Consider the following 27,382-nt stretch of genomic DNA (forward strand, 5'->3'; position numbering starts at 1 on the left):
TAATGCTTAACCATTAAGGCAAAGATTGTAAATTTTAGAGATGGTTTTCTTCAAATAGCTGTTGTCTAAATGTTAGAACACAGCAAACAGGAAATGTATAAACTTCAGACTGAAATATGTAACCTTAATAAAAATTATATTAATCTCCCAAACAATCTTTTTTTCTAGCTTTTTTTTTGCTGCAATAGTCCCATTGAGTGATGACTCCTATCTTCAATGGAAAAATCTAACCACTCCATGAAATTAATCAGCTTCACGCAAGTGCTATATGTAAACTTGATCCCATTTTTATGCTCTGTGAGCAAAAATCATGTAACCATGACAAGTCCTCTTAGATCTGAATTAGATTCATCTTACAGAATGTTGTGAACAAAAGATCAGATCGAATAGAAGAGAGTGAAGCAAATAAAATTCAAATCAGCCCAGTTGGATTAGAAAGAATATAGCCATGATTTTAACCAACAATTGTTTGAAGTGGATTTGAGTATCTTAGTTTGTGAAATTAGGTCTAAGCCAATATGTTTTGGACTTTTCTCTCCATCACATACTTGCAAGAATTAAAGTTGGCTCATATTTACGTGTTTGTCAACTAGGACTCCGAGATCCTTCTCACAGTTACTACTATTGAGCAAGGTAACACCCTATACTATACCTGTACATTTGGTTTTTCTTGCCTAAATGTAGAACCTTACTTTTTTCACCACTGAATTTCATTTTATTAGATGGCACCCAATGTTCAAGTCTGTCAAGATCCTCCTGTATCTTAAGCCTATCTTCTGGAGTGTTGGCTATTCCTGCCAGCTTGGTGTCATCTGCAAATCTGATGAGTTTTCCATCTATCCCCTCATCCAAATCATTGATGAAGATGTTGAAGAGCACTGGGTCCAGAACAGTGCCCTGGGGCACCCCACTACACCCACTTTCCTCCATGTAAATGCAGTTCCATTGAGGACCATACATTGAGTACAGCCGGTCAGTCAGCTACAAATCCATCTGGTGGTGATGCTGTCTAATCCACATTTTTCTATCTTATCAAGTAGTAGGTTGTGGTCTACTTTATCAAATGCCTTACTAAAGTCCAAGTAAATTATATCCACAGCATTCCTCTGGTCCACTAATTTTGTCACCTGCTCAAAGAATGCAATAAGATTTGTCTGGCATGATGCTTTTTTTTTTTTGACAAACCTATGTTGGCTTTTGGTAATGACTTTGTTTGCCTCTAGGTCAGGGGTGTCAAACTGCTGGCCTGTGGGCCAGATGCATCATGTGGAAGCCGCGCCCACCTCATTGCCGGCAATGGCAAAATCATCCCGATACGTTGCGCGACATCATGTGACATTGCGAGTTTGACATGTCTGCTCTAGGTGTTCACTGATTTGTTGCTTGCTTATCTTTTCCAGAATCTTCCCAGATATTGAGGTCAGGCTAATAGGTCTGTAGTTTCCTGGATCCATTTTTTTTCTTTTTTTAAAGATGGAAACTACATCAGCTCTTTTCCAGTCCTCTGGTAGTTCCCCAGTGCTCCAGGATTATTTTTTTTAAAAAAAACACACCAAGTTTTATTAATTTTCTAATTTTACATCCAAAATATTTATGAAGCAATGTGGTGATTGGATAATCAAAAGTCCAATAACAAAATCTTTTTGTACATAGGTCAGGATAGATCAACAAAAATTCCATCTCCAATTCCCTTAATCATAATATCAAAATCAAATTAATACATTTCTGGTTGTGACAGAGTCGATTAGAACAATTATCAACACATTTTCACAGATACTTATCCACATCCTGTTTTTAAGTTTTATCTAATTTCAATACAGTGCTCCAAATTAGCCTATGGTATCTAAGAAAGGGGACGACAGAGAATGAGGTGGCTGGATGGAGTCACTGAAGCAGTAGGCGTGAGCTTAAATGGACTCCAGAAGATGGTAGAAGACAGGAAGGCCTGGAGGAATGTTGTCCATAGGGTCGCGATGAGTCGGACACGACTTCGCAGCTAACAACAACAACAATCTAAGAAACTTAATTTTTGGGTAACCCACATTTCCCATATTTCATTATACAATAGTTATCATATCTGAAATACATACATTGTTCATTTAAGTGCATTCTTGTTATAGTTCAAAAACATATTCTATCATCTTTGTAATTATCAATAATTAGCAAGGTATATTTTCTTGTGTCATTCCACGTTCTATAATATAATTCAAAGTTATGCTCTAGTAGCTAATTTTCATTCCCTTAAAAATCTAGGTCCTAAATATAAAATCAGTTTATATCTTTTAACAGTTCCCCTTTGCCCATTAAAAGGAATTTTAAGCTTTATTATTACAAATCCCAACATTAAAAAACCCCATTTTTAAAAACTAACTCTAGGTTTCTTTTTGTGCCAGGCAGGCTTGCATATCATTGCCTTTAACTTCTCAAATGTGTCTCCCTTTCTTCCTACACACGTTGTTTGAATCCAGGGAGACCATCCAGTTGTCAATTTTTCAAAGACAGTGAGCCCTTTATAGTCATTAAATTGTCGTTGTAAGAAATCAGGTATCCATGTCTGGCATAGTATAGTTGTCATTAATTCAGTCTGGTCTTCTTCTTCTTTCAGTCCCATCTGGCTTAGGTAAGAGGTCATGTCTGGTGTTATAGTTTTTGTTTGGTTTGTTAGATTCTTAATGTATTTGAAGGCCTTTGGCATCCTCCATCTTAGTATTGCTTTCTTCAGCTTCTGTTGTTTGTTGAATTATAGATTTTCATAGTTGAAATCGAAGTTTGGGCATTAAGGCTCTCAGTAAATTGTACTTGTTGTTCTTTAAAGTCCCCTATTTTGTTGTTGATTTCCTCCTCTTCTGTTAGTTTTTGGATTGTCAGTTCATCGATTGAAGTCAGAGTTTCATTTAGTGGGTTTATGCTGTCAGATTTGTCTTTAAGTCTGGCTTTCATTTGTTCAGTCATTGCCAAAACTGTATCAAGTATAAGTTTATAGTCAAGTGGTAGAATATAATCCTCCATTTCTTTGATGTTTACAGATAGTTCTTCAGTGGAGGCTATTTTAATAAGAGTCAGTGAATGTCCACCTCCACTATTCCTAAAGGTTGTATTCATTGCCAGGTGTTCCCAATTCTTATCTTTAGAGATAATGTCAAGGACACATCTGTTACAGCCAGATCTCACAATAAAAAAAGGTTTACTTCCTATACCAGGTCTCGCCACAAGATGTCCTCAATAGCATATAGAATCTTTTTCCAGACTAATATGAGGCTTTTATCCAATTAGTCCATTTTTAGCAATAAATAGGGTAGAAAGTCCCCACAGAGATAAGAACATTTTAGTAGCCCAAAAATTCCAGAGGTAAAAATGGGGTTGTTTAATTATTTAGCTTAGTCATTTAGGGTTGGTTTTTTTTTTTTTTTTGAGGCTTTAAGGTTTTAGTTCCCCAAGTAAGCAGTCGCCAATCTTTCAAGAGAGAAGTAATTAGGGAAGTAAGAAAGGTAAGGTCTCACCCAAATCCTCCAGATTGCTTCATTGTGCTTGAAGGTGATTTCGGCTTTTGGCAGGGAGCGGCTTAGTGATCGGCCATATTGATGGCCAATCTCTTCTTCTTCGGGCCAGAGGAGCTGCTACAGATCAAACGGAGAGCTGCTGCCCTTCCGCAATCACAAGGAAGGCCTCCTCACAGTGGTCGCCCCTCCAGGGCAACTTCGGTGGGGAGAAGCTTCTTCCCACGTTTGCTGGCGCTGCGCGCACAGAATGGAAACTGGGATCTTTGAAAGATATACGGTAGTTCAGTGGTTCTGAGATCACATCTTCCAGTTCCTTGAAAACCTTCAGGTGTAATCCATCTGGTCCTGGTGATTTGAACTCATCTAGGGTGTACAGATGCTCACTTACCATTTTCTTGCCTATCTTAACTTCTGTTTCTAATCTGTTTTTTATGGTACTGTTTTTGATAGGTTGGACTGTTTTTTCCCTTTGTGTAAAGACGGATGCAAAAAAATGAGTTAAGTAGTTTTGCTTTCTCCCTATTGCTTGTCACCTTCTTGCCACTTTCTCCCACTAATGGAACAATCATTTCCTTAACTTTTTTTCTTGTTTTTTTACATGTTGAAAGAAGCTTTTTTGGGGGGACTTTTGTCGCAAGCCTTAGTTCATTTTGAGCCTTAGCTTTCCTCACTTCATCTTTGCAGTCTTAGGCTATTTGCTGATATTCTGCCTTAGTTATGTGCCCCTCTTTCCACTTTTTATATCTGTCCTTTTTGTCTTTCATTTTATCAAAAAGTTCTTTATGCAGCCATGCTGGGGTTTTTGAGAGCTGTTATTTTTTTTCTTCGTTGGTATTGTGCTAGACTGGGCTTTATAATTTCACTTTTCAAAATTTTGCAAACTTCTTAAGTTGTTTCCCTTGAGGATTCTCATCCATGGAATCCTTCAAAAGTCCTCTCTAAGTTTATTGAAATTAACTCTCTTAAAGTCCAAGACTCTAGTTTGACTGTGTTCTATTGTTTGTGCTTGCATAATGTTGAATTACAATACTGCATAATTAAGGTTCCTGTGGTTTCAACACCTTCTATCATTTCATCTCTGTTAGTGAGAATTAAGTCCAATATGGCTAATACCCTAGTTCCCTTCTCTACTTTTTGGGAGACAAAGTTGTATGCTAGGTTTGTCAGGAATCTGTTTGATCTTCCACTTGGTGTAGAGTTTGTCTCCTAGGTGATGTCAGGGTAATTAAAGTCCCCCATTACTATTGTGGTGTACTTCCTACATACCTTAGTTAACTGACTAGCAAAGTTCAAAGTTTATCTATTTCCTGTTTGGTTGGGTGGTATACACATATGGCAATGTCATTTTTCCCCCTTTTATATTGACCCAAATGGATTCAAGACAGTTTTCTTCATTGTTGTGCTCTATTTCTATAGAGATGTAGTTATTTCTTATATAGAAAGCAAATCCACATCCTCTTTTATTTGGTCTGTTTCTTTTAAATAATTTAAATCCCTCTAGCTGTGTGTTCCATTTGTGGGTTTCATCCCACCAGGTTTACATAATGGTATCAATATCATATCTGCCCTCATTTACCTGAATTTCTAGTTCACCCTGTTTATTGCTCATACTCTGTGCGTTGGTATATAGACATTTGAGTCCTTTATGACTGACCCTGTGTTTACTTTCTACATAACGTGTGTGGTACCTGAGTTCCCCTATTTTCTTACCACCTGTTTGATTAGTACACTTGGTCTTCGTGATATTTAATACATATTATTGTTGTTCTCATATAACTCAATTATAATATAATATTCTGGTGTAGAGAAATAGTGTTTTATTTAATAGAACATAAAGATGTTACTATGATTTAATCTAGCTCCATCATCTTCAAAATGTTGCATTAGTCTTGCCACATTAGTGAAAAATCAATATATAAAACTGTACATAGCTTTGTGTTTGTTTCATTTTTTATTAATTTATAGAATGAATGAACATTTTGCTTTTATTTATTTTTGAAGAGAGAGTTTCTCAACCTCATGTGAAAACTACAATCTGATCAAGGCATGGTAAAGGAGGATTTAGTGAAAACAACTTTTGGGAATAAACATGTGATTTGGTTTCTGGCAGAAATCTCCAGATGCAAGATGTTCAGTTAAGAAGCACAGAATCAAAGAATTAGTGATAAATATTTCTGACCACATGTTATACTTTTCTGATTCATTTCTGATTTAGTCTATTTATGACTTTATTTTCTGTCAGTTATACTACACATCATTAATTACATCTTTTGCTCAGAAGGTTTCTGGTTCATTTCTAGATATAATTCAAGCTGCCAACTCTGACTTAAAGTTCTAAGTTGCTTAGTACCAAATTATTTGCGTAAACATTTTAGATAAGCTGATCATTATCAGTCCTTCTTAGATGAAGTGATGATGACAAAAGACAGAACCTCTTTGGTGGTAGCACTGTCTTTTTAATTTCCTTTCCAAAGACATTGGAAACAATGTTTCTTTTTCTGCAATAGTTTTAAGAGCTATTTTTTTGTTTGTAAAGGCTTTTAAAATATCAGATGAGATTTTATTCTGCATTTTATCTTCTCCTGTTATATCAAACTTTTATTCTAATGTTATTGCTTTTTATAGGATAATCCAAGACTAAAGGTTGCTACAATGTATTCCTTATCATCTTTATTACCCTGAAATCTATTTGTTTAATATTCATAAGTTAACAGAGTATTTCTTTGAAGTCTGAATGAAATTGACAATCTATAATGATGGCATCATTTATTGCTTAGATTTTGTATTCTATTTTGCTTCCAGAAGTGCAAGGCAACATATTCTCCAATTTATCCTCATTTTTTTCTCAGAAAAACAACAAATTAAGCTCAGAAATAGCAATCATCTTTAAGTATTAATTTCATTTAAGGATTTCTTGAACAGGATTTAAATGTGAGTTAAGCTCTTTTCTGACTCCTATAAATTCTTTTGTATGTCTTTTGTTGAGGTATACACAATTAACAAAAGGATGTTAGAAAAAGACCTGGAACTCCTACTTAAAGGAATCATAATTCAATCTACGTTCTTCATGTCTACTATTAAAAATATTACTACAGGAGTAAATGCAAAGGAAAACAAGTGCACAAGTGCACAGTAGAACGTAAATGCTATTCTAGTATTTTTAATGTATCAAAGTATCAAAACCCTGGTCTAGTATCATGAATGGAATGTGATAGTGAATATTTTAGCAACACATACACTATTTAAGAAAGAGATAAAACGTTGCCTTCTCTATGTAAATCTACCGGAGTAGCTGGACTGTGTATTAGTTAAAACCTTTGATTCATTTTCAAATGTTACCCTATGTATAATAAATTATGGCAATCTAATTATTTGTCTACATCACTTTGGCCAGGCATTCCGTACTCAGGAAGAGCAACTCTTGCCAATCCTACCAAAGCTGATTATAGATTGTCTGAGCCACTGAAGTCATTCGTCTACCTAGGAAGCTCAAATATACATAATCTCCTTCTTCACAAAGATTTATGTTTACTTTCATAGTCCTTTACTAAATTGGATTTAATAAATCTAATAAGAGAGCCAGATTTGTACAGTAGTTAAGGCATCAGGCTAAAGTCCAGGAGACTATGATTTCTGCTCCTCATGGGCACAAAACCAATTGGATGACCTTGGGCCAGTTACTCTCTCTCTCATCCCTAAGATGCAGGTAATGGCAACCCACTACCAAAATCTTGCCAAGAAAGCAGGATCTTGTCTGCAGGAATCAACAATGATGAATGCACAAAAAGCAAAAACACTAAATGCAATTAGTCAATTTAGTTATTTGCATCTAGATACAGCTATTTAACCATCAGATCCTATCCTCTGGATTCTATCCTGTATTTCTTCCACAATCTCTCTCATTTTTCTCCATAATTTCAACCCTATAAGGGAAACTTGTATAAGAGAGGGAAACTTGGCTAAATCATTCCCTTGATGCCATGGCCGAGAATGGACAAAGGATGAAATGTTCATACTGCAAACTCTGTACTTCAAGTGTGAAGACGTTACCTTACCCAGAATCTCCATGCACATAATATCGAAAACAATGAAAACTTGTGGTTAAACTGCCATGAGGTAAAACAAAATCAATCTGCTTTTAGAAACTGAATATATTCCTTTTTGAACCTCCCTGAGAAGTTTGAATGTATGAGATGAACCACTCCCGTCATCATGATTTCCTTCTACCTTCAAACTAGTAAAATAAAATTAATGCTACTTCCTTGCCTACAAAGTATAATGGAGGGAACTGACCTGGTGAATTAAAATTACAGACAATGATGTCACACTGCAAAAATGCTTTAGTTACTCATGACTGACTTTTTCACTTAAAAGGGATTCACTGGAAATGCCATCTTTGCTACCTAGTTCTTCATAATTTACACTACTAAACTCAGGATACACAAGCAAGTTAGGAATTCAGTCCAGTTGTGAACAAAGAGGGTCAATTCTTTGACCTGAAATGAGAAACAAAATAGGTAATATAGGTGGGGATGAGAAAAGAGATTCTTGTGATAGTTCTGAAATACACTTAGCATCCCTTATCAGTTGCAACATCTGACAGGTCCTTATATTGATGATCTATGTATTCCATACAAAAATCATGAACAATAAAGAAATATCATAAGTTTCTTTTAAAGAATCATTCATTTGGGTCTTTAAAAATAATGTTTCATGGCTGTTTGAGATTGTGGTATTTTTAAGGAACTTAAGTGCAAAAAAAAAGGCAAGATCTGCAGAGCGTTGGCAGCCCTAAGCAAGTTGATAATTTCTTTCAGACAAAAACTCATCACATATGTGCCTAAAATACTTTATGCTTCCATATTGGGAATCAACAGCAATTTCTGTTAACTTCCTATTTATTAGTCTATTCCCAGACATCTCTGCCAATATCAATTATTCTACTTGCCCATTGTTAATTCCATTCTCCAATTAATATTGATAAGATTTTTCTTTCCTTTCCTTTTGCAAGTTTTTGCTAAATTTTCTTGTTCCTGCTCATGAAGTATATTCATGATTAATTACAATTTCCCAGTTCAGGAAAGAACTCAGGGACTCTGTTGACATGTTTACTAATATGTCAATAGTATCATAATTTACATAATTTATTATCTGATAATGTCTGGATCAATATATGGAAATGAACAGCTATTCTATGTCTACTTCCAGTGTAGACTCACCATATTCACCAAAAAGCATATAAATCACGGGAGAACAGCAGCACTCTTTTTATATGTTAATTCAGGATCAATTAGTAAGGCAGCAATATCAGGACAAATCAGGTATCACTGAAGGAAAAGGAAGTTTATCAAAACCATCATCTCCTAAAGTAGTAATAAAATACAGGCATACATTTTAATTGTATATGTCAGCATCAATGCCCAAATTGAAATCAGTTTTTCATAATCCTGTTGAAAGAGAATAGCTTGTTTTCACTCTTGGGGAAAATAAAAAGGTATTAAAAATAATAAGTACAAGCATATAACTTGCATGTGCTCTTTTTAAATCTACCTTCTTTTCTATTTATTTCTTAACTGAAGCTTGATGTAGCTGTGGGGAAAACAACATGGCCCTATTTGTCAGAATATTGAAAAACAGTCAAACTTCATAAAAAAGTTGTTTCATATGTAATTATTTCATATGTAGGGTGAAAATTAAATTGTCTTATATTGATTTCTATATTTAAACTTAGCAGAATTGGTTATTATTAATATAGTGAAAAGAAACACCCTCCAGTGTATTAGTTATACCACTATCCATACAGACATATCTACGGGTATGTAGTATATGTAAATCAAAGAAACTACCGTGAATGAGAAAGCAGGCAATTGCTGAAACTATATGCTTGTAGATAACTGGAAATGAAAAACTGAGAAATCCAAGAGAAAAATATTCTGCCAATTGTATAAGAACATGGACACATGAGGCAGGAAAAAAAATCACACCTTTTGAGGTGTTGAAGTAATTTAGCACTGAGAACACTTTCACTTAACCTAGCTAAACAGTGTGAGGCACGAGGGTAGAAAATGACAGCAGTTTTTCTCTCTCTACCATGTCACAGTATGCTAACAGAATTGTACATGCCAAGATGATGTTTCTACTTGAAAAATGGAAAAGAATCACAAACTTTACTGATCCTAAAGTACAATAACTAACTGCATCTGAAAAAATCTGAAGCCTAGTCTGGAGTGTGGGGCTTCCACATTCGTGATATTTAAAACAACACACACACACACACACACACATTTTTAAGACAGGGTAAGCAAACCCTTTGGATCTCAAGTGCCATTCATTCCAACCAGCCTAGACAATTGTTGTTCTGTACCAGCCTGCTACCGGCCTGCAGAAAAATCAGGGACAACCCCTTTACAAACGGCAAGAGGCTGGAATAAAGCCTGCCAAATTTATTAACATAAAACAGACACCAACCATGAAACAGGAGCTATGAAACAGGAACTATTCAAGCGGTTGCCTTCAGCAAACCAGCCCTCCCACACATTCCCCTTTTATACAGTTCAGGGCGTGGCTTCTCTCTGCCTCCTTCCAAGGTGCCCCATTGCCTTCCTCTGTTTACTCCTGATTGACTGCCTCCTGCGTCGGGCGTCCTTGAACAGGGCCAGCTGTGGGTCATCTTCATCCACGCTGTCAGGCTCACACAGCTGGGTCTCCGTCGTGACCAGGTGGGAGGGGCCTGGCTGAGGGCTCTGCGGAGCCTCAAGGCCATCATCAGCAATCTCTTCAACACCCCCCTCCTCCTCCTCTGAGTCGTCTGACCCAACTGCCGAACCCACAGGCTGACCCTGAATCACAACAATTGTAAGGAATTGTCAAAAAGGCACCATATGCATACTATTGCTTTAAAAAATGTTGACAAATATCTCATCTGAACATATCATATAAACTCTCATTTTCAGTTCAACTGCAATATGATTGATATACTGTTTCATACAAGATATGTTATTTGAATTCATTTCTGTGGATCCTTTCACCCATACAATGATTCAATGTGTGTGTGGCGAACTGCTTCTCAGATTTATAAACCATGTAGACACCTTTTTCAAAACAGTCAAGAGATATACTGTCCTATCTTTACAGACAGGACTCTTTTCTGTTACACTGAACTCAGAACAAGAAAAACAAACTTGTTGCCTAAGTATAGGCTTCGCATTTGAAAATAGAGTATTGACTGGAATTCTTGTATTTTTACTTTACCTTTATTCTTAATAAATCTTAATAATCAAAGCACAGACAAACATACTCTTTGTATTAACCATTCTCAGCCCAGGTTCCTAAAAGAATATGATGATATGGCTTGCTAGGTAAGGTTTAAATCCAGATACAATTTTGCCATCTCTGAGCCATCGATGCACCAGTTTTTCAATCTGGTATTTTAAGGAGAAAATAATTCCAGGATAATTTATTTTATTTTAATTTTATATTCTGTTTTTTTCATTAAATACATTAAATACATAAAAAGGGCGAATGAATCAAATGACTTGTAGAACACAAATAAAAATGTATGAAAATAAAACAGCTTCTGTAATAGCACAATAAGTCAGTTCTAAAAGTATAAGTGATATATGTAGAAGAGAACAGATCTTTAATAAAAATCCAGTCCAAGGTCCATATAACTTGTAGAACTTCCCAAAGAGGCTTTTTTTTCCATTTCCATTTTTTCATTTTTTTTCAGGTGACACTACAAATTTTAAGAGTGGGTAGGAATGGGAGAGCAAAGAGCAGAATAATTATTTGAACCAAAACCTAACCTTAACTGTCATGTTACATCATGTGATTATTTTTCTTTGTTTAAAGAAAATATGTTAGTTATGCATATAATTCCAAAATATCATTCATATTGAAGTGAGATTTCATTATTATTAACTTAGAATTATACTATTGGTTGATTTAATGCACAAGTATATAAACAACTAGAGTTCTCTTTTCCACTTCTATCATCTAAATCAGTGTTTTTCAAATTTGGTAACTTTGGAATTTGTGGACTTCAAATCCCAATAGGAATTCAATTCTGGGAATTGAAGTTCACACATGTTAAAGTTGTTATGTTTGAAAAACACATCTAAATCTACCATGTCAAGCGGATAATGAAGAATTCTCTCCCCACCCCCAATAATTTGATATTTGTTTCTCAAATTTCTACACACCCGTTTCACCTAAGCAAGGTCTGGACAGATATTGAGTATTCAACTTCAAATGTTGCTTTCAAATGCTGGATAGTGGAATAAAGTTGACAATGTTGAGTTCAGATGACATGGAAAAGGTGAAAATAAAAGAGTGGATAGTATAGATGGTTCTCTCTAGATACTATTTCATGCAAAGCTGCCCACTGTTTCTTGCTGGTTGAAGAATTGAATTTGATTCAATTATCTCAACTTCAATCAAACCATGAGAAGGCAGTAATTGAAGGGACCTTATGTTGATTAAATTTGTGGTAACAACAGGATTGCCATTGTTTATTGAAGTATGTAAGAAAACCCAAAAGGCTGAAATAACTCTTGGGATTATATTTTAGCTAATTGCTTCATCTGCCATGAAGGAAAGATATTGCTCCATCTGATTGTTTCGAACAGGCTTTGGATGCCTTCTGGCTTCCATGTGTAAGCCTGAACAAACAAAATATGACAGCAACTTTACAGCAAGACACAAAGATAACCAACTTAATAACGAAGGATTCTAATGTCCAGTTGAATGGAATATGTATATCTATGTTTCAAATCAAATAGACCCAAACAAAAGGAAGCCAAAGAAAAAACAAATAATACAAACTTGCAGCTGGCAGATATAAGAAAACGATGCTGGGACACTAGCCTCTGTCCATATGGTTTAACCTTGAATCTCAATAAACAGACTAATAACGCTGATGTTTTCACTAAGCCTAATAAATAAAAGATGCTGAGTTCAGCAAAGAATCTTCCCCAGTCCTGTTTTATTTATATTTTTAATATTTCATGTTACTGGAAAAAAGTACAATTATCTTTCAAGATGCTATTTATACAGGTTTCTTAAAATCAGACATTTATACAGGTTTCTTAAAATCAGACAAATATCTCAAGCAGTTAAAGAAAAGGATGTCAGATGAGTTGGTTTTTTTTGGGGGGGGGGAATTCAGAGAGTGGACCTGGTTGTCTGCTTATTTCCTCAGAAATAGCCAGCCAACAAGAGGTTTTCTAATGTGGAAAAGAATAAGAATGACAAAAGATCAATAATGATAAGGAACAGAAAAGTAGGGTGAGATTCAAAGCAGAAGGAAAAGAAAATGGGCAAAAGGATGAAGAAAAATGGGCAAACAGTGAATATACTATATGAAGAGGAGGAAAGCCTTAATGCTGAAAGAGAAGTTCAAATAGGAAACTGTATACAAATTTGCCCAAACCAGAAATACAAAATGGTTGCTGCTTTTGTTAGCATGATTCATTATGTGCCTTTATAGTGGTTCCCAGATACCACTTACACTGGTCCCAGGAATTGCTATGGGTTCCAGATACTTCTCTTCATTGACATTTCCCCTGTCTAGCCAGGGTTTCCCTCCAAGCACAGCTGGTGGTAGCGTGCCTCCATGGAATTAGCCTTGTCAGAGAGAATATTGATTTGTAAGTTGATGTATTAATGCATGGCTGCTTCAGGCAATGCTTCCTTCTCCAGCCCAGATAATACCAGCCTATTACTAAACAGTCAGAAAGGGTCTATGGCTCAGTGGCTGATGGGAGGTTGAAGGGCTATAAAACTTGCTCAATAAAAGCAGCCTCTTGTAGGTGATTTTGCCATGGCATGCCCTTTCTAGTATTCCCTGTGCCCACTACAGCTCCCAAGGAAGAGAACTCTCTAATATAAGATTAGAATTATTCATAATTTTTTGTTAAGGGTTTTTATTCTGGCCTATCTTGTCCGCCTCTTGTTTGGTCTTAGACCTGAAGCTTCATTGGTTGGCAATATGAAATAAAAACATTTGAACGTCTACTAACCCTATTTATTTAACAAGATTGGTGTGAGGATTAAACTTGAAACTATATGCACACCAAGCTGAATTGCAGGAAATGGGTAAAGAAAGAAAAAAAGAGGAAAACCATAGACAACAGTAGACAAGGAATAGCAATAGCACTAAGACTTATATACTGTCCTATAGTGCTTAACAACACTATGAGTGGTTTACAATGTCAGCATATTGCCCCCAACAAACTGGCTCCTTATTTTACTGTCCTTGGGAGGATGGAAGGCTGAGTCAGCCTTGAGCCCATCGGGACTCAATCCTTGATCCTGAATCCTTTATCCCAACCTAGAACTAAGGAGAAATTTCCTGACAGTTGCAACAATTAATCAGTGGAACAACTTGCCTTCAAAATTTGTGGATGCTCCAACACTGGAGGTTTTTAAAAAGAGCTTGGACAACCATCTGTCTGAAATGGTATAGAGTTACCTGCTTGAGCAAGGAGCTGGACTAGAAGACCTCCAAGGTTCCTTCCAACTCTGTTATTCTGTTACTCTGTTAGGATCGAACTCCAGGTTGTGGGCACAGTTCACCTGCAATACTGTATTCTAGGGGTTTCAAACTGGGGACCCGCGAGCTGGATGTGTCACATGCAGGCCATGCCCACCCCAGCTCCACAAAGGCAAAAAACATCGTGATATGTCACGACATGTCATGTGATGCGATCGAGTTTGACACCCATGCTGTATTCTAAATATGCCATGAGGTCTCTTAGCCACCAGGAATAATCATGACTAGATTCAACATCACATATGATTCTCATATCATATTACAACATAGCACTCAAAGGAGCTATGGTATCAACTCTAAATTAAAACAGGCCTCTTAAATAAAAATCAATAAAATGAGGGGGTTTTTTTTAAAAAAAAAGCCAACTTCCTGTAAATTCACTAACTCTTATGAGCTTAACTAGATGACCTCCAAGGTCCCTTCCAACATCATCATCATCATCATCATTATTATATTATTATTATTTTCTCACATGAGAGCTTGGAGGGTTTCAATTTTCTTATGAGATTTAAGCTATTGTTAAAAAGATAAATTGGGGGACAGTGGCAAACTATAGTACATGTTTATATAAGACAGGTCAAAGACACAATCTTGGAACCTGTGAATAATTTGAAGGGAAAAACAATTTCGTTCATATCCTCTTTTTCTTTTACCAAAGCTCCATGGCTATCTTGCCTCACCAAAACAATCTTAGAATACCACATCTGGAAGTAAGTAGTGGAGTTGAAATCCCAGTTAGAAACTAACAGACAGGAAGAAGCTTTAGTCTACCTGTTTTATTCCCATTTGCCTGTAACTACTTAAAAAAGAAGACCGTAATGGCAGGAATAAATCAATCTCTTTCTCTCCCTCGGTATGTATGTGTATAAACACACACACACATACATATACATATATACATATACTTTCATACAGTAATTGAGTGAATCCTCAAGATGTCACTAGATCACACTTGAATGCAAATACGTTTTTCTTCCCTCATCAGGATTTTGGCAAATATGCTATTATGTAATTACTTTCTCTTGTAAATAATATTGATAAGATGCCAATAGAAGTTTTCCTTTAACTGTCTTACTGAAGTTGTTATTTGTATCGTTCAGGCTATTTTTTTAAAAAAAAATACAAAATGCTACCCATTGGCATGAGATTGCACAGGTGTCTCAAAACTGACATTTACAAAGGTTGTACAGCAATCAGAAGGGTAATTTGGCAACATGAGAAAAGTGCCTGTTCTTGACCTGTTAATCTGACTGTGCCTTCTAGGAGTCTCTACTGCTTCAAAGGATTTCTTCACTTTGGTTCCCTGGCAGCCCAATATGCAGTAAGTGATCTCTGTGCACAAATGGGGCTCATTTTTGCTTAAGTGATGTCAGTTCTAATTTGACACTTAGTGTGAAGCAATGCACAATAGAGAAAGAAGACATAAGGCTAATAATGTAGGTGGACTTGAATTGATATCAACTAAACTGGAAACAGATTGTGATTGTGTTTTGGTGAAACTAACTCAAAATATGGCATGGCAATGGTAGTGAAATAAGATATATATACATATATCTCCATTGTATTTTCAGACTAAGCGTGAAGCACACACACACACACACACACACACACACACTTTACACAGAGAGAAAGAGCATATATGTTATGTATATATAAAAATAAGATGTGATCACAACATAGTACTTGCTTTATACCCACTAAAGGCATATATAGTGAATATGTTCACATAATATACATTAAAAGAAACAAAAATATTTTTTATTTTCTCAGAAATTGGGAGGAGACAATTTGCTTCCAACATTACATGTTCAAGGCTATTTATACTAACCCATTCACATGTTACAGAGAATTCTGTTAAAGTATCCACACTCAAATGTTTGAGTGATAGTGTTTACAGCAAGTACACTTCAGTACATAAACACATCTGAATCCTTCGACAGTGAAGGGAAAAAAACTTTAAAAAAGCAAAGTATGTTATATAACTTAATTCTTCAAGATTGCACTCTCTATTTAAGGTACCTAAGGTAGGAAGAATATTTTCAGTGTGTGATCAGAAACAGAGTTGTGTAGAATCATGTGGCATACATATTTAATAATTATTATTAAAACAAAACCTTGATTTCACCTCTAATTCTTGGGTGGTATAGCGCTGAAATGGAAACAGCCTTCAAGATAGCACAGCTAGTGAGATGCCATTTTTATTATCAATGCCTTGCAAAGAAAGCAGTTAATATGACACAGGGGAAACAGATTACCTGGAGGAAATAATTTACCCCAAACAAACCCAGACTGCTTTGGGCTGAAACCAATTCCCACAACCTTAATTGGCTGTATCAATTAACACAATTTCAGACTTTGTTTGTTCCATGTCCTAGAGCAGTGATGGCAAACCTTTTAGAGACCGAGTGCCCAAACTGCAACCCAAAACCCACTTATGTATCATTGGGTGTCAGGTAGGCATGGCCCTTTGGGTGGGTGTGGTCAATTAGGTGGGCGTGGCTTCCATGGTAACGGCAGACTGGGTGGGACTAAAAAGTTTAATCAATGAATTCCAACTTTGCGAGAACTTTTTTTCCCCGTGAGAAGTTGAAACTGATTGATTGATTGAACCTTTTTTTTGTACATGGCGGCAGAAGCCTAAAGCAAAAAGGTTTTATAAAACCCAGCTGAAGGCCTAGGACTGGGGCGATGGTGCACATGCCCACAGAAAGGACTCTGCATGCCACCTGTGGCATCCATGCTATAGGTTCGCCACCATGGTCCTAGAGAGTCCTTGTGTCTTTTGATTAAAAACCTAAAATGAATGTAGGGATGGCTTTAAGAGAGGATTAGGTAAATTCATGGATGATATATAAATGAACACCTGTCATCCATATCAGCCTTAGAACAGAAAGATTTGGCCTTTTAGGATTGCTTTCCAAAAAGACAGTAGATAGGACAAAACCTTAGCAAAAGTTTATTTTGTGTTAATAAAATAACATTACATTAAATGCAGTACATAAAATGATTTTCCATAGTTTTCCCATTCTGTCACATTAAAAATCAAACTTTAAGAGCTCTGGGAATGGAACCAAGAGTAAGGCACTGTATGCAGTTCTAGATTTCTGTATCTCTGCTCTTTAGTATCCTTAATTGAGAGGAAGTTAACCTGGAAATTGAGTAGTAAGTAGTAGTAAATTTTTGCTTCTGTTTCTTGATTTTTAAGTGTCCAGACACATATGACTAAGCACAGCAATAATTGGTATGTTTTCACTAGTGGTATAAGTATGAAAGGATCTATAATCTTTCTAGTATAGGAATCCAAATTACAGAACCCCAAATTGATACTATTTAGCCTCCACTTTAACTGGAAACCTTCTGGACAATTGACTCCTCTGATAAAGTGTTTTTTGTTAGAAAGTGTTCCTAACATTCAACTGGAGTGTTGTTGTTGTTGTTGTTAGTTGCGAAGTCGTGTCCGACCCATCGCGACCCTATGGACAATGTTCCTCCAGGCCTTCCTGTCCTCTACCATCTTCTGGAGTCCATCTAAGCTCACGCCTACTGCTTCAATGACTCCATCCAGCCACCTCATTCTCTGTCGACCCCTTCTTCTATTGCCCTCAACCTTTCCCAGAATTAGGCTCGTCTCCAGTGAGTCCTTCCTTCTCATTAGGTGGCCAAAGTATTTGAGTTTTAGCTTCAGGATCTGGCCTTCTAAAGAGCAGTCAGGGTTGATCTCCTCTAGGACTGACCAGTTTGATCGCCATGCAGTCCAAGGAACTCGCAGGAGTCTTCTCCAGCACCATAATTCAAAGGCTTCAATTCTTTGGCGCTCAGCCTTTCTTATGGTCCTCAACTGCAGTGTACCTCTGCATAAATGAATGCCATTAGATGTAATTGTCCTGCTTTCTGGGGGGGGGGGGGAAACTGAGCACATCTTGTCTTTATTCTATGTGATAGCCTATTCAAGTGTTTGCAGAGTGCTTTTTTTCTCAATGTTCTCTTAAGGATAAACATACCAAACACCATCAAATTCTCTTTACAAGGTTTAATTTCTGATCCTCTGAAAATCTTCATTGCTTTTCTATGAATCCTTCCTAAAGTGTGTTAAACAGAAAAGTTCTTGGGATTGTGTTCAACCAAAGCAGCATGGAGTATTGCAATGAGCATTACATGGAGCTGTTCTTGAAGTTCATTCATAAGCTGTAAGCAGTTATAGGTGCATTTCAGTATGCTCATATAACATTTCACTGCATATGCTGCACTGGTTACCAGTAAACTTACAGATGCAACTCAAGTTGCTAGTTATCATTTATAAAACCCTTGATGGCATACAGCTTTGCTATTTGGGGTCTCCTCTATCCCATCATTTCTGCTTGCCCCATAAGATTTGAAAGACCAGGCATGCTTCATATCTTTTCTCTTAAGGAAACCCATTTGATGGGACCTAGAAGTATGTTTGTGTTGAACTGCCTTTCCTTTGTAATGACTTCCATGTTCTGGTTCTACAAATCTTTAAACGATCTTTAAACACTCAATTTCTTCCCCGAGCTCAGGGAGGTATTGACCTTTTAACCATTTAGGGTATAATCTATCTGGGTTACTGGAAGCTTTTCCCTGTGTTATATTTAGCACTATGTGATGTTATTTGGACTTGTTTTTAAGCATTGCATTATATTTAATTATATGATGCCCATATTTCTAAGCCTTTATACATTTATTAAATAGAAATTACTACTTTCTATGATTTGAAATATTTTTCAGTTGATGTAGCCTTAAACTATGTTCACCTTTTTTTGCAGCCACATTACATTGCTGACTAAGCTAATATGCTAAGATTGTTTTCACAAGTATATTACCAAGGTAGGTATCCCTATAACCTATACTTATACTTAGGAGTCCTGGTGGCAGAGTAGTTAGAATACAGTATTGCAGGCTAATGCTGCCCACAGCCTGGAGTTTGATCCTGACAGGGCTCAAGGTTTGCTCAGCCTTCCATTCTTCTGAGCTGAGTAAAATGAAGACCCAGATTGTTGGGGGCAATATGCTGACATTGTAAATCACCCAGAGAGTGCTGCAAAACACTATGGAGCATTATATAAGTCTTAGTACTATTGCTTAGTACATTTGACTTTTTTATCTCCCAGATGAAATAAAACCCTTTATACTTGTTTTCATTCTGTTACTTTCAGTGCACTTCACTAGTCCATCTCCTAAGGAATTAGTAATCTAATTTTGTGTCATTTTATCAATATGTTGAGCATTTCCTCCACTAGAAAATCTTTGTTAATTTCAACCAGGTGAGCTTTTGTTATGTTCTGTGCTAGTGAACTGCTGAATGCTTTTTTTGTTTTCTAATAGCACATTACAGCCCCAATCTTTTGCCTTCTGGAATTGTTTAGATTGCAAGCTCTATACATTTCAAGTGGAATGACCTTTATTGGCTAGGGTTTCTGCAGAAACCATACATCCTCACATTAATCATATTTTCCTAATAGAATTTATAATCTTTCTGTTCTGATTACACCTCCTCCTTTTCATCTGTCATCAGAAGTCTGATTTTAATCAATGAAGCCACATTTTCTCCCCAGAAATGAATGAACAGTCACTATAGCAGAAGGAGCTAATGAAACACAGAATACTTATAATTAGGATAATTAGGCATGTTGCTAACTTGGTCAGAATAAACATGTGTGTAGAGAGCACGCTACAAAAAGGGAGAAGAAATCAATGAAAATCAGATCAGAAAGAAATTATCACTTCAATAGAAACCAAATTTTAGGAAATTCTTTAAAGCTGATTGAATCCATAACAACTTTCACATTCTGATAAATGTGATTCCCACCAGTGGTGGGATTCAAATATGTGAACAACCAGTTTTCTGTGTGGATGCCACTTCCGGAAGTCCATTCTGGGCCTGGGCAACAAAAAATTAGCTACCAGTGGTGCCAAAGTGGTGCGAACTGGCTGAATCCCATACTTGATACCCACCCAATTGGGCATTAAAAACATTTTTGAATATAACTGAAGTAGGATGGCACTATTTCTGTCCAAAATTTGTATTTATTATAGTGAAACGCAGGTGTTTTTTATTATAGGGAAATACATTATCATCCAATAATATGATAGCTTCTTTACTATCTGAAAATTGAAATGCATACAATATTGTATGATTGGTCTGCAAATCTCTTTGCTTTTATTTTGCTCAAAAGTATGTGAGATCCATACAGATTAAAGTTACAGTGGGCAGAAGATAAAGATCATTCCCTGCTGCAAATTGATTTACCAACAATAAAGCTAAAAAAGGTATCCCATATATTTAATATATATATATGCACAATATAGCATAGCCAGAAGTACCTCATCTAAACTCATTTCTGCTCTTTTTCACTGGAGATTTTCTCTACATTTCTTTGTGGAGATCTACACTCTTGTTTTTCATTTAGCTACTAAATTTCTAAGATGGCCTTTACTGCTAAGCTAAAGGTGTCCTTTTCTATACCTCTGGACACATGGTTAAGGTTTCTAAGGTCTATACTCTACACAAGGGAACAACAAATGGAGTAACCATTATTTTTCAGAAGAAATTCCCTCTATATGCCTTTAGACCTTTGTAGCCACCTTGCATCTGTCACTACTGTTTTCTATAAAAATCACTATAGCATCTTCAACTGCTCTAAGCTCATCAAGAACTGACACATTATTCTAGACTCTCTGAGGTTGGGTGGAGATAAAGAAGCCGGTCAGACATGGTCATACAGCACCCACATTTCTTCCACACTCCTGTTTCTTCCCATAGTTGCTACTGTTATTAAACTTTTGTATTGCCCATTTTTTTCCCTTGTCTATAATCTTAGCTCCATGATCTTGTGGCTTGTTTGTTTGGCTATATTTGTGTCCTATCAGAAGGGTAAAGTAATCCTATCTTACTATTTCCTTGGAGAAGGTAAAAACATTGGAGCTTTTTTTCTTGAAGACTTGCTGAAGAACCATGTAAATATCATACAGATACCATTCCATTCAGGCAGTTGGATTAGACTTCCAAGGGGGACAAGGAAAAGAGAATTGCCAGAAACACAGGAGACAAGAGAAGGGCCCCAAGGAGGAAGATGGCATTCCAGTGGCAATAATGAGTTCTTGGAAATATGTAACCAGACAGAGAAGATAAATTGGGAAGTTCATCACCACTGGAATGGTGAAATTGGAAATTTTAATGTAGAAAGCAAGCTTCAACTACCTAAGATAGTTCTAAGCATCCTAACTCTCCAGGATTCTCAACTCCAGCAGGGCCAACAAAAATTCTACCAAGGAATAAAAACATGGTGGTAGTGGGAGACAAAAGCAGCTATGTGCAATTTAGATACATTATTGTGACAAGTGTGCTGGGTTCCAGGTGCTGGTTTCCATGTACATCCACTTTTTTGTTCCTTGAGAATCTTATACTGGAATTAGGATGCTGGAACTATCTTAGGTGGTTGAAGCTTGCTTTCCATACTAAAATTTCAAATCTCAGGATGTGGTAAAAAGATTACCACTCTTTCTTACTTATCAATTACTTACTTACTAGTGGTCAAGATCAAGAAAGGAAATGAACATCTGGCAAGGAATATGATATCATGCGGGGGAAAAATGCATTTCTACACCATGATGTAGTCACTGATTTATATAAAAAACCTCCTAGGTAGGAAAGGCAGGAATAAATGGAAAAAAGACTTATATATGGGGCTGTCCTTGAGGACCACCTGGAGGCTTCAGCTGGTGCAGAATGCAGCCGCGCGAGTCGTGATGGGGGTCTCCCGATACTCCCATGTAACACCTCTACTCCGTGAGCTGCATTGGCTTCCGGTTGCCCTTCAGGTGAGATTCAAGGTGCTGGTGATGACCTATAAAGCCCTAAATGGCGAGGGTCTGGGATATTTGAGGGAACACCTGCTGCCAGCATCAAGCTCCCTTCGTCCAGTGCGCTCCCACAGGGAGGATCTTCTCAGGGTGCCGCCGGTTAAAGATTGCCGGCGGGTAATACCCAGGGGTAGGGCCTTCTCAGTGGGTGCGCCTGCCCTGTGGAACCAGCTGCCTGCGGAGCTTAGGACTGCCCCCAACCTCTGTTCATTCCGCCGGGACCTGAAGACCTGGCTCCTCGAGCTCTCTGGCCCAGGCTGAGAATTTTTTAATTTTAATTTTAATTGGGGTTTTTACTGTTCTCAGGGTTTTATTTAATCTTTTTTAATTTGTTTTAACATTTGTATTGACTCTTTTTTAAATGCCCTGTAAACCGCCCTGAGTCCTTCGGGAAAGGGAGGTATATAAATCTAAATAAATAAATAAATATATCTTAACAAAAGAATTTTAAATGAAATTATAAGGAAGAAGGAGACAACATCACAGACTGCTAGATATTAGGAACATAATTGCACATGGTAATGGAGGAGGCATAAAACAGGTAAGAGTACTCAGTTGCACTGCAGTAAAGGAGACCAATAAGCAAAGCACAGAGTAACAAACTACAGGATTTGAAGGGAAGCAAATATAATCTGTTTTGCATTATGTAAATGAACTGATCGGACAATTTATTCAAAGAAAAACAACACAGTAAAAAGGTGACTGGTTTATAAAGAAACAATACACTTGTGAAGAAATTCATGTCTCTGAATAAGAGATGTCTCTGAATCAGTGGTGGGAATTCAGCCAGTTCGCACCACTTCGGCCGAACTGGTAGCTAATTTTTTGTTGCCCTGGCCCAGAATGGACTTCTGGAAGTGGCATCTACACAGAGAACTGGTTGTTCACATATATGAATCCCACAACTGCTCTGAATATGATAATATGATAATATATGATAATGTTCATAATACTGCTTACAAGCAGTAGTATTCTGTTCATAATACTATTAGAGAATACTAATTGAAAAAATGATAATTGGAAATATTAATCACAATCATAATGTTCATAGAGGATTATTAGGCTCTCTTCAGTTGAAAAAAAATATCAGCCATGAATGTTTTTGAAATAAGATAATTTTTTAAACTTGTATGCCACCTGATTCTCAGTGAGTTGTTGGTTACATACTCATATTTATTTTAAATTGTTTCCTAAATTTATCTAATAAACAACCAGAAGAGTTTCAAAATTAAATGAAATCTTGTGTTATAGAGCATATTATTTCTATAGTTTACCCATAAGTTTCCATGTCTTGTATTTTGAGCAGCTTAACACCATGCCCACTGACATGCAGTATTCTGTTCCTAATGCTGTTATTATGCCTCAAAAAGAAATTCTCTTGCAGATGCTTACATCTGATAGCACAAGGCCTTTACTTGGCTGAAGTATGATTGGACCATCTGTTCACTAGCAGAAGGCATTTCAACTGGTATTGAAGTTCTGAGGACAGTTGGGATTCACACTCACTCTTTGATTGCTTCACTTGAATAAATAGAGAATACAAATAGTTTCCTGCTACTACTTACTGTTATTCCAGTATCTGTTCTAGCAGAAGGAACTTTCATTCTTTGAATCTAAAGGAAATTCCTTTTACTATAAACATTTTTATCAAGATACTAATCATTAGCTTTCCATTGGAGTATTGCTGTTGTGCTTTGATTTCTGATTTACCACTGTTCTTATTTCTATGTTCTTGTTTTACAAATCATTTAGACCCTTGTTTGGATTAAAGCCACATATAAATAGTCATAAATAAGAAGTCCCTAGGTGAAACACCAAGCATGAAGTAGACTTCATCAAACAAGCCCTGACATAGGGTCTGGTCCAGTGGTGGGATTCAGCCGGTTCGCACCACTTCGGAAGAACTGGTAGCTAATTTTTTGTTGCCCAGAATGGACTTCCGGAAGCAGCATCCACACATAGAACCGGTTGTTCACATATTTGAATCCCACCACTGGTCTGGTCTAACTGCAACCCTGTTTGTTTGCAGCTGAAGCAGAGGAATTCAAATGGAGCCAGTTCTCTTCAGAACTTGTCTTAGAAGTGAAACTCTGGAAACCAATTGTAGTCCTCTCCTAATTAGGCACATACAAGATAAAGCTCTATGAAAAGAGAGAGTCACACACACAAAAATCAACAGGACTTCAATCTCACAGCAGGCCACCACACATGTATAAATCCAGCAATTTATACAGTTGAGATTATTTTTTATTTATTAAAAAATGATGACAATAAGACTTGACACTTGTTCAGTCAGGTTTTAGAGATAGCTTGTCCTAGGTTGTATAATCTAATCTTACACTGAATGAATCTCCACTTTCCAGAAAGATCACACAATCACAACGTAATATTATACTTTTATGCAGGTTTTTGGCAAACAAGAAGTAAAATAGAAATTGTTAAGAGGTGAGTCTATTTTTTTAAAAAAAGAAATTTCCCACCATGAATATTCAGAGCCTGACACTACAATGAAAACCCCAGACTATCAAAAACAAAAATTAAAGTCTGGTTCCTGGGTAGTTGTCTATTACAGTTTTAATACACTCAGAATTTAGTTACAAATCAAACTGGAAAGCAAAAATACGAAGAAGCAATGGATGTTAATTTTAATCTACCTGGTACAGTGTTTCGGTATGGATTCACAAAACTTGTTATAGCAATAGCAAGCAATAGCATTTAGACTTATATACCACCTCATAGTGCTTTACAGCCAGCCCTCTCTAAGCGGTTTACAGAGTTAAGCATATTGCCTCCAACAATCTGGGCTCTCCTTTTGCCAACCTCGGAATGATGGAAAGCTGAGTCAACTTTGAGCTGGTGAGGATTGAATTCCTGGCAGTCAGCTGTATTAGCCTGCAATACTGCATTCTAACCACTGTGCTCCTATAACTGAGCAGGCACTAAAAATATTGGTTTTTGTTGACCTTTAGTTCAACATAAAGGTTTCTTTGAACAGTATTCTTATTGTGCAATATATGTGAACTGCATTTGCATTATCACATTTCATATTTTGTTCTAAACTATATATTATTTATTTTATGTATTTCCCATCTACTACCCAACATCTGAAGAAATAGACTACTATTTTGTCATACAAATTTAGTCTCAAATTGCCATTCATCAACAATTGTGCTCTGTATATAACATATACACAGAGTTTTCAAGATATTTTATTTTATATTCAATGAAACTGGCTAAAGATTAATTTAGGAAGTCATGTAATATAAAGCAATCTTCCTTAATCTATTACTTAGCCTCAAATATTGTATTTTCTAGCTTCCTTCAAATATGTAATTGGCCACTGTGGAGACACAAATAAAGACCAGGTACCTATGTAATACAGTAAAAGGCAACTAAACAGGGCGCTGGAAATCAAAAACTTGCTTGGCTACCATATTTGTACATAATTAAGTCCTCTTTAGCCTTAGGGGAGTTATGAAGTCATGAAGGAGAATATTGAACAGCTCTTGGAACCATCCATAATCAACTGCTGTTCATATTCATTGAAAATATTTATTTCTAAATATGTGCAGAAAAGATGTTGCAGGCTATTGATTATTCTACACCAGGGGTTCCCAACTGGGGGTGTGAGACAATATTCCAGGGGGTGCCAAAACTTGGGTTTTCAAAATTATAGTGATATGCATAATTCGTGCCATTATTTTGAACTTTTGTAAGGGGTGCGAGAATGTATCAGAAGCATTCTAGGGGTGCGGAGTATAGAAAAGGTTGGGAACTGCTGTTCTACACATACACACACCTTTTTTTAAGGAAAGCAGACATAGGTCAGGTGTGTAATACCTGAAATACCAAAAGTACGAGTCCACCTGAACCCCTATCTATGCAATGGGCAATATCCGGACATGGCCATCAACTACAATTTCACCAGATTAAAATTTAAAATTTTATGAAGTTGCAAATGCTGCATTTTATCACATTCTTAAATGTATGCTTATGTATTCCCATGCCAATGGCCTCACTTTGTCCTTCTTGAGCTTGATAATGAAATAGACAAAAAGGTTAAAATCACATTTCTGTTTCCCTCAAAACAAACCCTCTTTTTTGTGCTCGTGTTTATCATTAAGTCGAATTTCTTAGCTAGCTGAAAGATGACAGCTTCAGCTATGTCTATACCCTTCAAAGCCAGCCACTACTGCTTCCATAAATCCCTATGAAGAGAAAGTATTGATTCAATCAAGGGTCATGCCTAGACATTACAAGAAAGGCTTAAAATCCTTCACTAAATCTGGAGGTTCTGATGTGATTAGTTCAGCTACAGTGATGCTAATCAGACAGAAGGAAAAACATAAAAGAAATTATTAAGAAAACAAGTTTAAATTCCTGATTTTGAGCAGTAGTGCAATTATGGTTATCTTATCTAGAAAAAAATGCTCTGACAATGGTATTTTTAAAAAGCAAGTGTGAACAGGCTTGTTAAAAAAAGATGACTAAGGAAAAGCTAAGTAGTTTTTTTCTGTTTGTAGAAAACATGATGAGTGTGATAAGAATAAATAAAGCGGAATAACCTTTAAAAATCACTGATCACTCTTATTACATGCAAGAGAGACAAAAAGAATGACTTCTTCACACATATAATTAACTGCAAAACTCATTTTCACAGGACATTTTTGCCTTCAACAGAAAAAATAATTTTATTGGGACTAGGTCAAGGGATAACCACAGTATTCATATTACACTACCATTTTGTGAGACTGCAACTCTCTATCAGATGCTAAAGATTAACAGCAGGTGATGGTTGATGACATTATGTTATATTAAATCAAGGAATTCAATAGTAAATTCATTTCTCAGCCAACTTCACCTCTCAGAGACTACAAAGTACACCTGTTTGGAATATGATTTCTGATTTCAGCAGTACCTCAGGCAGATGAGATGATGTACCTCTAAGCAGAAATGTATGCAAATTAACCTTTTGGATATAGGTTTAGTGCAGGGGTGGCAACTGCCGGCCCGCGGGCCAGATGCGTCACGCAGAAACTGCGCCCACCCCATTGCCGGCAATAGCAAAACAGTCCCAATACATCACGCAACATCACATGACGTTGCAAGTTTGACATGTCTGGTTTAGTGCAATGAATACAAATGAGTCTTTTAAGAAAGCAGTTTGAAAATGGACCAAAGGAAGGAAGAAGCCAGAATAAAATGAACACCGAGAAGGATTTGAAAAATTTGAAGATGAGACTAATTACCTAAAACTAAAATCACATTTTAAAGAGGAAGCTGAACAGACAGACATCCAAAATCCAAAACCAAATGAAGAGTAGGAGGACAAAGTACTACTTTTAAAAAAAAAAAAAGGAATAGCACCTTTATTGCACTAACTACAATTACATCCACATTTCCCCTAACATTATTTTTTCACATAAGCAAATCATTATGGTTTCTTCAT

General features: G+C 36.5%; 1 protein-coding gene across 1 annotated transcript in view; it reads right to left on the bottom strand.

Annotated features, from left to right (window-relative positions):
* GAP43 (growth associated protein 43) overlaps window positions 1–27,382 on the bottom strand; it is a gene marked incomplete at its 5' end in the record, with an annotated part of 72,375 nt that overhangs the window by 37,413 nt on the left and 7,580 nt on the right. The window lies entirely within an intron of this gene.

This window comes from Vipera ursinii, assembly GCF_947247035.1.
Source record: "Vipera ursinii genome assembly, chromosome: 4".
Taxonomy (NCBI): domain Eukaryota; kingdom Metazoa; phylum Chordata; class Lepidosauria; order Squamata; family Viperidae; genus Vipera; species Vipera ursinii.